We start from the raw sequence: 17,500 nt of genomic DNA on the forward strand, positions 1-17,500 counted from the left end.
ATAACTATTTTACCGGGTGACTTTCACTTTTACTTGAGTCATTTTTTTTTTTTGTGTGTGTGTGTGTGTGTGTGGGGGGACTCTCTCTCTCTCTCTGTCTCTCTCTCTGTCTCTCTCTCTCTCTCTCTCTCTCTCTCTGTCTCTCTCTGTCTCTCTCTCTCTGTGTCTCTCTCTCTCTCTCTCTCTCTTTCTCTCTTTCTCTCTATTGATCATCCTTGAGATGTTTCTACAACTTGATCGGAGTTCATCTGTTGTAAATTCAATTGATTGGACATGATTTGGAAAGGCACACACCTGTCTATATAAGATCCCACAGTTGACAGTGCAAATCAGAGCAAAAACCAAGCCATGAGGTCAAAGGAATTGTCCATAGGGCTCCAAGACAAGATGGTGTCGAGGCACAGATTTGGGGAAGGGTACCAACAAGATTCTGCAGCATTGAAGGTCCACATGAACTCAATGGAATAAGTTTCGAACCGGCCAAACTGAGCAATCGGGGGAGAAGGGCCTTGGACAGGGAGGTGACCAAGAACGGACGGGAGAACCTTCCAGAAGGACAACCATTTCTGCAGCACTCCACCAATCAGGCCTTTGTGGTAGAGAGGCCAGATGGAACCCAGTCCTCAGTAAAAGGCATGACATGCCGCTTGGAGTTTGCCAAAAGAGTTTCAGACCATGAGAAACAAGATTTAACTCCTTGGCCAGAGTGCCAAGGGTCACGTCTCGAGAAAATCCGGCACCATCCTTACGGTGAAGCATTGTGGTGGCAGCATCATGCTGTGGGGCCAAGGATTTACTTACGTAAATGTGATATTTCAGATTTTTTTTTATTGTTAATACATTTGCAAAAACTTCTAAAAACCTGTCTTTTCTTTATCATTATAGGGGCACACACACACACACACACACACACACACACACACACACACACACACACACACACACACACACACACACACACACACCTGACTTACCAGTAGGTTTTCTGGTTTGACGTCCCTGTGTACGATGTTGAGGCTGTGGAGGTATTTGATGGCGTTGGCCAGGTTGAACAGCATCCCGCTGGCATCTCTCTCTGTGTATCTGTTAGTGGACGATGGCATCAAACAGATCGCCCCCCTGTGGACAACACAAAGAATTACATGCAACAATATTAATACAATGCCAATTGAGAAGGATGGTTTTTGTTTGTGATTATTAAAAAAAAACTGTGTGTGAAGCAGTGTCCTGAGGAAGCAGAGGTGTCCTCAATTCTCACCTGACACACATCACACATTAATCTACGCACACATACACACACCCTCCCTGTCAGGGTCCCTGAGAGGACTAAGTGGGGCAGCAGTTTAAAATAGGCTCCACACACACACACACACACACACACACACTTTTTTTTGTGAAAACTTTCAATACTCCTGTAACTGTCAAGACTCCTCCTGTAACTTTCAAGACTCCTCCTGTAACGGTCAAGCATCCTCCTGTAACGGTCAAGACTCCTCCTGATAACTGTCAAGACTCCTCCTGATAACTGTCAAGACTCCTCCTGTAACTTTCAAGACTCCTCCTGATAACTGTCAAGACTCGTCCTGTAACTGTCCTTCTGTAACTGTCAAGACTCCTCCTGTAACTATCAAGACTCCTCCTGATAACTGTCAAGACTCCTCCTGTAACTTTCAAGACTCGTCCTGTAACTGTCCTTCTGTAACTTTCAAGACTCCTCCTGTAACGGTCAAGCATCCTCCTGTAACGGTCAAGACTCCTCCTGTAACTGTCAAGACTCCTCCTGATAACTGGCAAGACTCCTCCTGATAACTGGCAAGACTCCTCCTGTAACTGTCAAGGCTCCTCCTGATAACTGTCAAGACTCCTCCTGTAACTGTCAAGACTCCTCCTGATAACTGGCAAGACTCCTCCTGATAACTGGCAAGACTCCTCCTGATAACTGTCAAGGCTCCTCCTGTAACTGTCAAGGCTCCTCGTGATAACTGTCAATACTACTCCTGATAACTGTCAAGACTCCTCCTGTAACTGGCAAGACTCCTCCTGATAACTGGCAAGACTCCTCCTGATAACTGTCAAGGCTCCTCGTGATAACTGTCAATACTACTCCTGATAACTGTCAAGACTCCTCCTGTAACTGGCAAGACTCCTCCTGATAACTGGCAAGGCTCCTCGTGATAACTGGCAAGACTCCTCCTGTAACTGTCAAGGCTCCTCCTGATAACTGGCAAGACTCCTCCTGATAACTGGCAAGACTCCTCCTGATAACTGGCAAGACTCCTCCTGTAACTGTCAAGACTCCTCCTGTAACTGTCAATACTACTCCTGATAACTGTCAATACTCCTCCTGATAACTGTCAAGGCTCCTCCTGATAACTGTCAAGACTCCTCCTGTAACTGTCAAGACTCCTCCTGATAACTGGCAAGACTCCTCCTGTAACTGTCAAGGCTCCTCCTGATAACTGTCAATACTCCTCCTGATAACTGTCAAGGCTCCTCCTGATAACTGTCAAGGCTCCTCCTGTAACTGTCAATATTCCTCCTGTAACTGGCAAGACTCCTCCTGATAACTGGCAAGACTCCTCCTGATAACTGGCAAGACTCCTCCTGATAACTGTCAAGGCTCCTCGTGATAACTGGCAAGACTCCTCCTGATAACTGTCAAGGCTCCTCCTGATAACTGGCAAGACTCCTCCTGTAACTGTCAAGACTCCTTCTGATAACTGGCAATACTCCTCCTGATAACTGTCAAGACTCCTCTTGATAACTGTCAAGGCTCCTCCTGTAACTGTCAAGGCTCCTCCTGTAACTGTCAAGGCTCCTCCTGATAACTGTCAAGGCTCCTCCTGTAACTGTCAAGACTCCTCCTGATAACTGGCCAGACTCCTGATAACTGTCAAGGCTCCTCCTGTAACTGTCAATACTCATTACATTTACATTTAAGTCATTTAGCAGACGCTCTTATCCAGAGCGACTTACAAATACTCGTCCTGTAACTGGCAAGACTCCTCCTGATAACTGGCAATTCTCCTCGTGATAACTGGCAAGACTCCTCCTGATAACTGGCAAGACTCCTCCTGATAACTGTCAAGGCTCCTCCTGATAACTGTCAAGGCTCCTCCTGGTAACTGTCAAGGCTCCTCCTGTAACTGTCAAGACTCCTCCTGATAACTGTCAAGACTCCTCCTGTAACTGTCAAGGCTCCTCCTGTAACTGTCAAGACTCCTCCTGATAACTGTCAAGACTCCTCCTGTAACTGTCAAGGCTCCTCCTGTAACTGTCAAGGCTCCTCCTGTAACTGTCAAGGCTCCTCCTGTAACGGTCAAGACTCCTCCTGGTTCTGGAACAACAGTCATGACTGGAGGCTGAGAACACATAACCCCAGGTATAACAGAGACACACCCCCCAGGGCTGCGTACCTTAACCAGTTCCATGACCAGGTAGAGCTCGCTGTAAGTGTCCATCTCCTCAATCAGCAGGACAATGTTGGGGTGTTTCACCCTCCTGAGGATGGCTACCTCATTCTGGACCATCTGCTCCTGTTGGGGGGAGGAGGAGGAGGGGAGGAAGAGGACGAGAAGGAACAGGAGGAAGAGGAGGTGGAGAAGGAGATGAGACAGACCGTTAGAGACCAGCTACTGTACTTAGCAACACTAACACAGCCAAACGAAATATTAATTCAGAAAAATATATCAATGTTTATATTAATGTAAACCTACAAAATATATAATAAAATGTGGATGTGCCCTGGAAAAGAGGCACCTCCCACCCCCATTGACCCCTCTTGATCCCTCTCACCCTTATTGAGCATAATTGACTCCTTCTCCCTTTGCCCCCCCAACCGTCCTACCCATATTGACCTCCTTGCTCCCCTCACCCCGTTACCCCCCTCCCCTCTCCCCGTTACCCCCCCTCCCCTCCCCCCGTTACCCCCTCCCCTCACCCCTGTTACCCCGACCCCCCCTGTTACACCCTCTCCCTCACCCCTGTTACCCCCCTCTCCCTGTTACACCCCCCCCCTCCCCTCACCCCTGTTACCCCGACCACCCCTCACCCCTTGTTACCCCTCTCCCCCTCACCCCCTGTTACACCCTCCCCCTCCCCCTCCCCCTCCCCTCACCCTGTTATCCCCTCTCCCCTCTCCCCTCCCCACACCCCCTGTTACCTTCTCCCCTCCCCCTCCCCTCTCCCTCTCCACACACCCCCTGTTATCCCTCTCCTCTCCCCTCCCCCACCCCCTGTTACCCCCAATCCCCCTCTCCCCTCTCCCCCTCCCACACCCCCTGTTACCCCCCTCACCTTGCCCGGCGCCGGCCCTTGTTAATGATCTTCAGGGCGTATTCTCTGCCTGTAGAGTGTTCCACATTCCCGGACCACCGCAAAGTTCCCATCTCCCAAAAGTACGTCCCACTCTGTAGCGCTCTGATATGGAGACAGGCACCGCCGGATCTCATCCTCTACTACTGGAGGGGAGGGGGAGGGAGGGAGGGAGGAGGGAGTGAGTGTGGAGGGGAGGGAGGGAGGGAGGAGGGGAGGGAGGGGAGGAGGAGGGAGGCAGGAGGGGAGGGAGGGGATAGTGAGGGGGGAGGGGAGGGAGTGAGGGGAGGGGAGGGAGGGAAGGAGGGAGGAGGGGAGGGGGATGGGGGAGGGGAGGAGGAGGGAGGGAGGGAGGAGGGAGGAGGAGGGAAGGAGGGAGGGAGGGGAGGGAGGAGGGGAGGGGAGTGGGGGAGGGGAGGGAGTGAGGGGGGGAGGGGAGGGAGGGAGGAGGGGAGGGAGGGGGAGGGGAGGGAGTGAGTAGGGGAGGGGGAGGGATAGTGAGGGGGAGGGAGGGAGGGAGGGAGGAGGGGAGGGAGGGGGGAGGGAGTGAGGAGGGATAGTGAGGGGGAGGGGAGGGGAGGGAGGGGAGGGAGTGGGAGGAGGAGGGAGGGAGGGAGGAGGGAGGGAGGGGAGTGAGGGGAGGGGGGATGGGGGAGGGGAGGGAGGGAGGGAGGGGAGGGAGGGAGGGAGGGAGGGAGGAGGGAGAAAGAAAGGTGAGAGTTAAAAGGAGTGAGGCCCTTTATCTACTTCCCCTGATCTGATAAACTTGTGGATTTTCTCTGTGTCCAGTTTAAAGGAAGATAGTTTTGTAGGAGTTGTATTTCAAAAGAGAGGAATGAAAAATAAAGAGAAATAGATGATATATTTATACATATAAATGAGAGGGAGAGGGGAGGAGGTAGAGAGAGAGGGGAGGAGGTAGAGAGAGAGAGGAGGAGGAGAGAGAGAGGGAGGAGGTAGAGAGAGAGGGGAGGAGGTAGAGAGAGAGAGGAGGAGGTAGAGAGAGAGGGGAGGAGGTAGAGAGAGAGGGGAGGAGGTAGAGAGAGAGGAGGAGGTAGAGAGAGAGGGGAGGAGGTAGAGAGAGAGAGGGGAGGAGGTAGAGAGAGAGAGGGGAGGGAGGAGAGAGGGGAGGAGGAGAGAGAGAGGGGAGGAGGTAGGAGGAGAGAGAGAGGGGAGGGAGGTAGAGAGAGAGGGGAGGAGGTAGAGAGAGAGGGGAGGAGGTAGGAGAGAGGGGAGGAGGTAGAGAGAGAGGGAGGAGGTAGAGAGAGAGGGAGGAGGTAGAGAGAGAGGGGAGGAGGTAGAGAGAGAGAGGGGAGGAGGTAGAGAGAGAGGGGAGGAGGTAGAGAGAGAGGGGAGGAGGTAGAGAGAGGGGAGGAGGTAGAGAGAGAGGAGGAGGTAGAGAGAGAGAGAGGGAGGAGGTAGAGAGAGAGGGAGGAGGTAGAGAGAGAGGGGAGGAGGTAGAGAGAGAGAGGAGGAGGTAGAGAGAGGGGAGGAGGTAGAGAGAGAGGGGAGGAGGTAGAGAGAGGGGAGGAGGTAGAGAGAGAGAGGGAGGAGAGTAGAGAGAGAGGGGAGGAGGTAGAGAGAGAGAGAGGAGGAGGAGAGAGGTAGAGAGAGGGGGAGAGGTAGAGAGAGAGAGGGGGGAGGTAGAGAGAGAGGGGAGGAGGTAGAGAGAGAGAGGAGGAGGTAGAGAGAGAGAGGGGAGGAGGTAGAGAGAGAGAGGAGGAGGTAGAGAGAGAGAGGAGGAGGTAGAGGTAGAGAGAGAGAGGAGGAGGTAGAGAGAGAGAGAGGGGGAGAGGTAGAGAGAGAGAGAGAGAGGGGATGAGAGGGGAGGTAGAGAGAGAGGAGGAGGTAGAGAGAGAGGGGAGGAGGTAGAGAGAGGGGAGGAGGTAGAGAGAGAGAGGGAGGAGGTAGAGAGAGAGGGGAGGAGGTAGAGAGAGGGGAGGAGGTAGAGAGAGAGGGGGAGAGGTAGAGAGAGAGGGGAGGAGGTAGAGAGAGGGGAGGAGGTAGAGAGAGAGGGGAGGAGGTAGAGAGAGAGGGGAGAGGAGGAGGAGAGAGGGGAGAGGTAGAGGGAGGGGAGGAGGTAGAGAGAGAGGGGAGGAGGTAGAGAGAGAGAGGGGGAGAGGTAGAGAGAGAGGGGAGGAGGTAGAGAGAGAGGGGAGGAGGTAGAGAGAGAGAGGGGGAGAGGTAGAGAGAGAGGGGAGGAGGTAGAGAGAGAGGGAGGAGGTAGAGAGAGAGAGGGGGGGGAGAGAGGTAGAGAGAGAGAGGGGGGGAGGTAGAGAGAGAGAGGGGGAGAGGTAGAGAGAGAGAGGGGAGAGGTAGAGAGAGAGAGAGAGAGAGAGTGGGGATGAGAGGGAGAGGTAGAGAGAGAGGGGAGGAGGTAGAGAGAGAGAGAGAGAGAGAGAGAGAGAGAGAGAGTGGGGAGTGGGGATGAGAGGGAGAGGTAGAGAGAGATCATTGCTTACATTCAGTGACTGGTCCATCCCTTCAGCCAATGAATTACAGACTTTGGTAGAGGCCAGAGAGATAGACGAACCCTGAGACTCCTAGAGAGGGGGGCAGGTAGAGAGAGAGAGAGAGAGTGGGGATGAGAGGGAGAGGTAGAGAGAGAGGGGGAGAGGTAGAGAGAGAGAGAGTGGGGATGAGAGGGAGAGGTAGAGAGAGAGGGGGAGAGGTAGAGAGAGAGGGGGGGGAGAGAGAGAGGGGCGGAGAGAGAGAGAGAGAGAGAGAGAGAGAGAGAGGGGGGATGAGAGGGAGAGGTAGAGAGAGAGGGGGGAGAGGTAGAGAGAGAGGGGGGGTAGAGAGAGAGGGGCGGTAGAGAGAGAGAGAGGGAGAGAGAGAGAGAGACTATTTATTTATAAATATAACTATTTGTACATTGTATATATATATATATAATATGACATTTGTAATGTCTTTACTGTTTTGAAACTTCTGTATGTGTAATGTTTACTGTTAATTTTTGTTGTTTTTCACTTTATATATTCACTTTGTATGTTGTCTACCTCACTTGCTTTGGCAATGTTAAGACATGTTTCCCATGCCAATAAAGCCCTTGAATTGAATTGAATTGAATTGAATTGAGAGAGAGAGAGAGGGGGGGGAGGGGGATGAGAGGGAGAAAGAACAATTCAATAAACACATCCTAATCAACATCAATACTGAGAAATTAACTGAAACAGAGTGAAGGAGAATTACGCATCTATCCTCTCCACTCTCTGATCTGTCCATCTTCAGGTTTGGGACTGTGCTCCCTTCCTTTCACCCCTTTCTCTCTCTCCTCCATCCCTAAAGGGTCTTGCCCCCTCCGTTCTCCTTCTTTCTAGGGTCTATAAAGTGTATACTGCACTTTCATACCATTTAAACATTTTTGGGATGGAGCCACAATGTCTGTCTGTCTGTCCGTCCGTCCATCCGCCCGTCCGCCCGTCCGCCTGTCTGTCTGTCTGTCTGTCTGTCTGTCTGTCTGTCCGTCCGTCCGTCCGTCCGTCCGTCCGTCCGTCCGTCCGTCTGTCTGTAGCCAGAGTAGCAGCAGTTTGTCTGACGACAAAGACTCATCACAGAATCAGTCATCCATAACCCTCCTAGAAGTTGCCATGGCAGCACTAGGAACCCGGGAGAGAGGGAGTAGAGAAGGGGGAGACTGTTTGGGGCTGTAATTTATATTCTTCTCTATTCAATCATCTTTACCCCTCTCTCCTCCTCGTCTCTCTGTCTACCCTCCTCTCTCCTCCTCGTCTCTCTGTCTAACCTCCTCTCTCCTCCTCGTCTCTCTTGTCTACCCTCCTCTCTCCTCCTCGTCTCTCTGTCTAACCTCCTCTCTCCTCCTCGTCCCTCTGTCTACCCTCCTCTCTCCTCCTCGTCTCTCTGTCTACCCTCCTCTACCCTCCTCTCTCCTCCTCGTCTCTGTCTACCCTCCTCTCTCCTCCTATTCCCCTCCTCTCTCCTCCTCGTCTCTCTGTCTACCCTCCTCTCTCCTCCTCGTCTCTCTGTGTACCCTCCTCTCTCCTCCTCGTCTCTCTGTCTACCCTCCTCTCTCCTCCTCGTCTCTCTGTCTACCCTCCTCTCTCCTCCTCTACCCTCCTATCTCCTCCTCGTCTCTCTGTCTAACCTCCTCTCTCCTCCTCTACCCTCCTATCTCCTCCTCGTCTCTCTGTCTACCCTCCTCTCTCCTCCTCTACCCTCCTATCTCCTCCTCGTCTCTCTGTCTACCCTCCTCTCTCCTCCTCGTCTCTCTGTCTACCCTCCTCTCTCCTCCTCGTCTCTCTGTCTACCCTCCTCTCTCCTACTCGTCTTTCTGTCTACCCTCGTCTCTCCTCCTCGTCTCTCTGTCTACCCTCCTCTCTCCTCTTCGTCTCTCTGTCTACCCTCGTCTCTCCTCCTCGTCTTTCTCTCTACCCTCCTCTCTCCTCCTCGTCTCTCTGTCTACCCTCGTCTCTCCTCCTCGTCTCTCTGTCTACCCTCCTCTCTCCTCCTCTACCCTCCTCTCTCCTCTTCGTCTCTCTGTCTACCCTCCTCTCTCCTCCTCGTCTCTCTGTCTACCCTCCTCTCCTCCTCGTCTGTCTGTCTACCCTCCTCTCTCCTCTTCGTCTCTCTGTCTACCCTCATCTCTCTGTCTACCCTCCTCTCTCCTCTTCGTCTCTCTGTCTACCCTCGTCTCTCCTCCTCGTCTCTCTCTCTACCCTCCTCTCTCCTCCTCGTCTCTCTGTCTACCCTCCTCTCCTCCTCGTCTTTCTGTCTAACCTCCTCTCTCCTCCTCGTCTCTCTGTCTACCCTCCTCTCTCCTCCTATTCCCCTCCTCTCTCCTCCTCGTCTCTCTCTCTACCCTCCTATCTCCCCCTCGTCTCTCCGTCTACCCTCCTACTCACTACTACTAAAGAGAGGGTAATCATCACTATAAAGGAGTGAGAGGGTAATCATCACTATAAAGGAGTGAGAGGGTAATCATCACTATAAAGGAGTGAGAGGGTAATCATCACTATAAAGGAGTGAGAGGGTAATCATCACTATGAAGGAGTGAGAGGGTAATCATCACTATAAAGGAGTGAGAGCGTAATCATCACTATAAAGGAGTGAGAGGGTAATCATCATTATGAAGGAGTGAGAGGGTAATCATCACTATGAAAGAGTGAGAGGGTAATCATCACTATGAAGGAGTGAGAGGGTAATCATCATTATGAAGGAGTGAGAGGGTAATCATCATTATAAAGGAGTGAGAGGGTAATCATCACTATGAAAGAGTGAGAGGGTAAGCATCATTATAAAGGAGTGAGAGGGTAATCATCACTATAAAGGAGTGAGAGGGTAATCATCACTATAAAGGAGTGAGAGGGTAATCATCACTATAAAGGAGTGAGAGGGTAATCATCACTATGAAAGAGTGAGAGGGTAAGCATCATTATAAAGGAGTGAGAGGGTAATCATCACTATAAAGGAGTGAGAGGGTAATCATCACTATAAAGGAGTGAGAGGGTAATCATCACTATAAAGGAGTGAGAGGGTAATCATCACTATAAAGGAGTGAGAGGGTAATCATCGCTATAAAGGAGTGAGAGGGTAATCATCACTATGAAAGAGTGAGGGGTAATCATCACTATAAAGGAGTGAGAGGGTAATCATCACTACAAAAGCATTCATATTGACTCCAGGAGAGACCTCATGATTGGCATACTGAGATTGAACCAGCTGCCTCTCCTTGTCTCCTGTCCTCTCCTTGTCTCCTGTCCTCTCCTTGTCTCCTGTCCTCTCCTAGTCTCCTTGTCTCATGTCCTCTCCTTGTCTCATTGTCTCCTGTCCTCTCCTTGGCTCCTGTCCTCTCCTTGTCTCCAGTCCTCTCCTTGTCTCCTGTCCTCTCCTTGTCTCCTGTCCTCTCCTTGTCTCCTGTCCCCTCCTGTCCTCTCCTCGTCTCCTGTCCTCTCCTTGTCTCCTGTCCTCTCCTTCCTCCAGTGCTGTGGGGATGTAACAGTTGTTTGGTCAGTCAGCCAGCCAACCAGTCAGTCAGTCAGTCAGTCAGTCAGTCAGTCAGTCAGTCAGTCAGTCAGTCAGTCAGTCAGTCAGTCTACCAACCAGCCAGCCAGCCAGTCTACCAGTCAGCCAGTCAGCCAGCCAGTCTACCAGTCAGCCAGCCAGCCAGCCAGTCTACCAGCCAGCCAGTCAGCCAGCCAGCACAGTCAGCCAGCCTGGCAGGCAGCCAGCCAGCCAGCCAGCCACAGCCAGTCAGCCAGCCAGCCAGTCAGTCAACCAGCCAGTCAGCCAGCCAGTCATCCAGGCAGCCAGCCAGTCAGCCAGCCAGTCAGCCATCCAGGAAGCCAGTCAGCCAGTCAGCCAGCCAGCCAGCCAGTCATCCAGTCAGCCAGTCATCCAGCCAGCCAGCCAGTCAGTCATCCAGTCATCCAGTCTACTAGCCAGCCAGTCAGTCAGCCAGTCATCCAGTCAGCCAGTTATCCAGCCAGCCAGCCAGCCAGCCAGTCTACCAGCCAGCCAGTCAGTCATCCAGTCAGCCAGTCTACCAGCCAGCCAGTCAATCAGTCAGTCAGCCAGACAGTGGTATTTAAGTGAAAAACCTCTACTCTTTGTTTTGCACTGCAGACAGGGGATCTAGACAGGGGATCTAGACAGGGGATCTAGACAGGGGATCCAGACAGGGGATCTAGACAGGGGATCTAGACAGGGGATCTAGACAGGGGATCTAGACAGGGGATCCATACAGGGGATCCAGACAGGGGATCTAGACAGGGGATCTAGACAGGGGATCTAGACAGGGGATCTAGACAGGGGATCCAGACAGGGGATCCAGACAGGGGATCTAGACAGGGGATCTAGACAGGGGATCTAGACAGGGGATCCAGACAGGGGATCCAGACAGGGGATCTAGACAGGGGATCTAGACAGGGGATCCAGACAGGGGATCCAGACAGGGGATCCAGACAGGGGATCCAGACAGGGGATCTAGACAGGGGATCTAGACAGGGGATCCAGACAGGGGATCCAGACAGGGGATCTAGACAGGGGATCTAGACAGGGGATCCAGACAGGGGATCCAGACAGGGGATCTAGACAGGGGATCTAGACAGGGGATCTAGACAGGGGATCTGGACCGGGGATCTAGACAGGGGATCCAGACAGGGGATCCAGACAGGGGATCTAGACAGGGGATCCAGACAGGGGATCCAGACAGGGGATCTAGACAGGGGATCCAGACAGGGGATCCAGACAGGGGATCCAGACAGGGGATTCAGACAGGGGATCCAGACAGGGGATCTAGACAGGGGATCTAGACAGGGGATCTAGACAGGGGATCCAGACAGGGGATCCAGACAGGGGATCTAGACAGAGGATCTAGACAGGGGATCCAGACAGGGGATCCAGACAGGGGATCTAGACAGGGGATTTTTTATTTTTTTATTTTTTTATTTCACCTTTATTTAACCAGGTAAGCAAGTTGAGAACAAGTTCTCATTTACAATTGCGACCTGGCCAAGATAAAGCAAAGCAGTTCGACACATACAACGACACAGAGTTACACATGGAGTAAAACAAACATACAGTCAATAATACAGTAAAAAAAAAACAAGTCTATATACAATGTGAGCAAATTAGGTGAGAAGGGAGGTAAAGGCAAAAAAGGCCATGGTGGCAAAGTAAATACAATATAGCAAGTAAAACACTGGAATGGTAGTATTGCAATGGAAGAATGTGCAAAGTAGAAATAAAAATAATGGGGTGCAAAGGAGCAAAATAAATAAATTAATTAAATACAGTTAGGAAAGAGGTAGTTGTTTGGGCTAAATTATAGGTGGGCTATGTACAGGTGCAGTAATCTGTAAGATGCTCTGACAGTTGGTGTTTAAAGCTAGTGAGGGAGATAAGTGTTTCCAATTTAAGAGATTTTTGTAGTTCGTTCCAGTCATTGGCAGCAGAGAACTGGAAGGAGAGGCGGCCAAAGAAAGAATTGGTTTTGGGGTGACTAGAGAGATATACCTGCTGGAGCGTGTGCTACAGGTGGGAGATGCTATGGTGACCAGCGAGCTGAGATAAGGGGGACTTTACCTAGCAGGGTCTTGTAGATGACATGGAGCCAGTGGGTTTGGCGACGAGTATGAAGCGAGGCCAGCCAACGAGAGCGTACAGGTCGCAATGGTGGGTAGTATATGGGGCTTTGGTGACAAAACGGATAGCACTGTGATAGACTGCATCCAATTTGTTGAGTAGGGTATTGGAGGCTATTTTGTAAATGACATCGCCAAAGTCGAGGATTGGTAGGATGGTCAATTTTACAAGGGTATGTTTGGCAGCATGAGTGAAGGATGCTTTGTTGCGAAATAGGAAGCCAATTCTAGATTTAACTTTGGATTGGAGATGTTTGATATGGGTCTGGAAGGAGAGTTTACAGTCTAACCAGACACCTAAGTATTTGTAGTTGTCCACGTGTTCTAAGTCAGAGCCGTCCAGAGTAGTGATGTTGGACAGGCGGGTAGGTGCAGGTAGCGATCGGTTGAAGAGCATGCATTTAGTTTTACTTGTATTTAAGAGCAATTGGAGGCCACGGAAGGAGAGTTGTATGGCATTGAAGCTTGCCTGGAGGGTTGTTAACACAGTGTCCAAAGAAGGGCCGGAAGTATACAGGATGGTGTCGTCTGCGTAGAGGTGGATCAGAGACTCACCAGCAGCAAGAGCAACATCATTGATGTATACAGAGAAGAGAGTCGGTCCAAGAATTGAACCCTGTGGCACCCCCATAGAGACTGCCAGAGGTCCGGACAGCAGACCCTCCGATTTGACACACTGAACTCTATCAGAGAAGTAGTTGGTGAACCAGGCGAGGCAATCATTTGAGAAACCAAGGCTGTCGAGTCTGCCGATAAGGATGTGGTGGTTGACAGAGTCGAAAGCCTTGGCCAGATCAATGAATACGGCTGCACAGTAATGTTTCTTATCGATGGCGGTTAAGATATCGTTTAGGACCTTGAGCGTGGCTGAGGTGCACCCATGACCAGCTCTGAAACCAGATTGCATAGCAGAGAAGGTATGGTGAGATTCGAAATGGTCGGTAATCTGTTTGTTGACTTGGCTTTGAAGACCTTAGAAAGGCATGGTAGGATAGATATAGGTCTGTAGCAGTTTGGGTCAAGAGTGTCCCCCCTTTGAAGAGGGGGATGACCGCAGCTGCTTTCCAATCTTTGGGAATCTCAGATGACAAGAAAGAGAGGTTGAACAGGCTAGTAATAGGGGTGGCAACAATTTCGGCAGATAATTTTAGAAAGAAAGGGTCCAGATTGTCTAGCCCGGCTGATTTGTAGGGGTCCAGATTTTTCAGCTCTTTCAGAACTTCAGCTGAATGGATTTGGGAGAAGGAGAAATGGGGAAGGCTTGGGCGAGTTGCTGTTGGGGGTGCAGTGCTGTTGACCGGGGTAGGAGTTGCCAGGTGGAAAGCATGGCCAGCCGTAGAAAAATGCTTATTGAAATTCTCAATTATGGTGGATTTATCAGTGGTGACAGTGTTTCCTATCTTCAGTGCAGTGGGCAGCTGGGAGGAGGTGTTCTTATTCTCCATGGACTTTACAGTGTCCCAGAACTTTTTAGAGTTAGTGTTGCAGGAAGCAAATTTCTGCTTGAAAAAAGCTAGCCTTGGCTTTTCTAACTGCCTGTGTATAACGGTTTCTAGCTTCCCTGAACAGCTGCATATCACGGGGCTGTTCGATGCTAATGCAGAACGCCATAGGATGTTTTTGTGTTGGTTAAGGGCAGTCAGGTCTGGGGAGAACCAAGGGCTATATCTGTTCCTGGTTCTAATTTTCTTGAATGGGGCATGTTTATTTAAGATTGTTAGGAAGGCATTTTTAAAAATATCCAGGCATCCTCTACTGACGGGATGAGATCAATATCCTTCCAGGACACCCGGCCAGGTCGATTAGAAAGGCCTGCTCGCTGGAAGTGTTTCAGGGAGCGTTTTACAGTGATGAGTGGAGGTCGTTTGACCGCTGACCCATTACGGATGCAGGCAATGAGGCAGTGATCGCTGAGATCTTGGTTGAAGACAGCAGAGGTGTATTTAGAGGGGAAGTTGGTTAGGATGATATCTATGAGGGGTGCCCGTGTTTAAGGCTTTGGGGGTACCTGGTAGGTTCATTGATAATTTGTGTGAGATTGAGGGCATCAAGTTTAGATTGTAGGATGGCTGGGGTGTTAAGCATGTTCCAGTTTAGGTCGCCTAGCAGCACGAGCTCTGAAGATAGATGGGGGGCAATCAGTTCACATATGGTGTCCAGAGCACAGCTGGGAGCAGAGGGTGGTCTATAGCAGGCGGCAACGGTGAGAGACTTGTTTTTAGAGAGGTGGATTTTTAAAAGTAGAAGTTCAAATTGTTTGGGTACAGACCTGGATAGTAGGACAGAACTCTGCAGGCTATCTTTGCAGTAGATTGCAACACCGCCCCCGGATCTAGACAGGGGATCTAGACAGGGGATCCAGAGAGGGGATCTAGACAGGGGATCTAGACAGGGGATCTAGACAGGGGATCCAGACAGGGGATCCAGACAGGGGATCTAGACAGGGGATCTAGACAGGGGATCTAGACAGGGGATCCAGACAGGGGATCTAGACAGGATCCAGACAGGGGATCTAGACAGGGGATCCAGACAGGGGATCTAGACAGGGGATCAGACAGGGGATCTAGAGGGGATCTAGACAGGGATCTAGACAGGGGATCTAGACAGGGGATCCAGACAGGGGAGACAGGGATCTAGACAGGGGGGATCCAGACAGACAGGGGGATCTAGACAGGGGATCCAGACAGGGGATCTAGACAGGGGATCCAGACAGGGGATCTAGACAGGGGATCTAGACAGGGGATCCAGACAGGGGATCCAGACAGGGGATCCAGACAGGGGATCCAGACAGGGGATCCAGACAGGGGATCTAGACAGGGGATCCAGACAGGGGATCCAGACAGGGGATCTAGACAGGGGATCTAGACAGGGGATCTAGACAGGGGATCCAGACAGGGGATCTAGACAGGGGATCAGACAGGGGATCCAGACAGGGGATCTAGACAGGGGATCAGACAGGGGATCCAGACAGGGGATCAGACAGGGGGATCTAGACAGGGGATCAGACAGACAGGGATCTAGACAGGGGATCCAGACAGGGATCCAGGGATCTAGACAGGGACAGGGGATCCAGACAGGGGATCTAGACAGGGGATCTAGACAGGGGATCCAGACAGGGGAACTAGACAGGGATCTAGACAGGGGATCTAGACAGGGGATCCAGACAGGGGGGATCTAGACAGGGGGATCTAGACAGGGGATCTAGACAAAGGATCCAGACAGGGATCTAGACAGGGGATCTAGACAGGGATCAGACAGGGATCCAGACAGGGGATCAGACAGGGGATCTAGACAGGGGATCTAGACAGGGGATCTAGACAGGGGATCCAGACAGGGGATCCAGACAGGGGATCTAGACAGGGGATCCAGACAGGGGATCTAGACAGACAGGGGATCAGACAGGGATCTAGACAGGGGATCTAGACAGGGGATCCAGACAGGGATCCAGACAGGGATCCAGACAGGGATCTAGACAGAGGATCTAGACAGGGATCAGACAGGGATCCAGACAGGGATCTAGACAGGGATCTAGACAGGGGATCTAGACAGGGGATCCAGAGAGGGGATCTAGACAGGGGATCCAGACAGGGGATCTAGACAGGGGATCTAGACAGGGGATCTAGACAGGGGATCCAGACAGGGGATCCAGACAGGGGATCTAGACAGGGGATCTAGACAGGGATCTAGACAGGGATCCAGACAGGGATCTAGACAGGGATCTAGACAGGGATCTAGACAGGGCATCCAGACAGGGGATCTAGAGATCTAGACAGGGGATCTAGACAGGGATCTAGACAGGGATCCAGACAGGGATCTAGACAGGGGATCCAGACAGGGATCTAGACAGGGATCCAGGACAGGGACAGGGGATCCAGACAGGGGAGACAGGGATCCAGACAGGGATCTAGACAGGGATCCAGACAGGGGATCTAGACAGGGGATCCAGACAGGGGATCTAGACAGGGGATCTAGACAGGGATCTAGACAGGGGATCAGACAGGGGATCCAGACAGGGGATCTAGACAGGGGATCCAGACAGGGGATCCAGACAGGGGATCTAGACAGGGGATCCAGACAGGGGATCCAGACAGGGGATCTAGACAGGGGATCTAGACAGGGGATCTAGACAGGGGATCTAGACAGGGATCCAGACAGGGATCCAGACAGGGGATCTAGACAGGGGATCCAGACAGGGATCCAGACAGGGGATCCAGACAGGGGATCAGACAGGGGATCCAGACAGGGGATCAGACAGGGGATCTAGACAGGGATCCAGACAGGGATCTAGACAGGGGATCCAGACAGGGATCTAGACAGGGGATCCAGACAGGGGATCTAGACAGGGGATCTAGACAGGGGATCCAGACAGGGGATCTAGACAGGGGATCTAGACAGGGGATCTAGACAGGGGATCCAGACAGGGGATCTAGACAGGGGATCTAGACAGAGGATCCAGACAGGGGATCTAGACAGGGGATCCAGACAGGGGATCCAGACAGGGGATCCAGACAGGGGATCTAGACAGGGGATCTAGACAGGGGATCCAGACAGGGGATCTAGACAGGGGATCCAGACAGGGGATCTAGACAGGGGATCTAGACAGGGGATCTAGACAGGGGATCCAGACAGGGGATCCAGACAGGGGATCCAGACAGGGGATCTAGACAGGGGATCTAGACAGGGGATCCAGACAGGGGATCCAGACAGGGGATCTAGACAGGGGATCCAGACAGGGGATCCAGACAGGGGATCTAGACAGGGGATCTAGATAAACATTTTAAAAAGCAGATCCTTTGTTGACGAAACCTTTCTGTTGTGGTCACTGACTGTTGACCTCTCTTCTTGTTTTGTTTGTCCTCCATCGCTCTTCCTGTTCTGATCTTTCTCTCTCTCAATCTTTTCTCTCTCCCGTCGCTTCCATCCCTGTCACCGAGGGAAACAAAATACTGTTGCTGTGGAAACTGTTCGGGCGAGAGAAGGAGAATGCCCATATAAGGACATACATCCGTCCTGTCTCCAGGTTGAGAGAGCTAGGGGTTCAGATGGCTGTTTCTTTCTCCTCAGAGAGATGGAGAGAGAGA

The 17,500-nt window shown here is 51.7% G+C and overlaps 1 long non-coding RNA gene and 1 pseudogene across 1 annotated transcript in view; both read right to left on the minus strand.

The window, feature by feature from the left end:
• Positions 1-3,808, minus strand: part of LOC115127967 (serine/threonine-protein kinase DCLK1-like) — a 23,851-nt pseudogene extending 20,043 nt beyond the window's left edge.
• Positions 3,809-4,306: 498 nt separating this feature from the next.
• LOC135573812 (uncharacterized) overlaps positions 4,307-17,500 on the minus strand; it is a 56,118-nt gene continuing 42,924 nt past the window's right edge. The window contains exons 3-4 of the long non-coding RNA XR_010464952.1: positions 6,777-6,857; positions 4,307-4,457 (exon numbers count right to left, since the gene is read on the minus strand). This is a non-coding gene — a long non-coding RNA (uncharacterized LOC135573812). The remainder of the gene's footprint in view (positions 4,458-6,776; positions 6,858-17,500) is intronic.

Source organism: Oncorhynchus nerka, linkage group LG10 (assembly GCF_034236695.1).
Source record: "Oncorhynchus nerka isolate Pitt River linkage group LG10, Oner_Uvic_2.0, whole genome shotgun sequence".
Taxonomy (NCBI): domain Eukaryota; kingdom Metazoa; phylum Chordata; class Actinopteri; order Salmoniformes; family Salmonidae; genus Oncorhynchus; species Oncorhynchus nerka.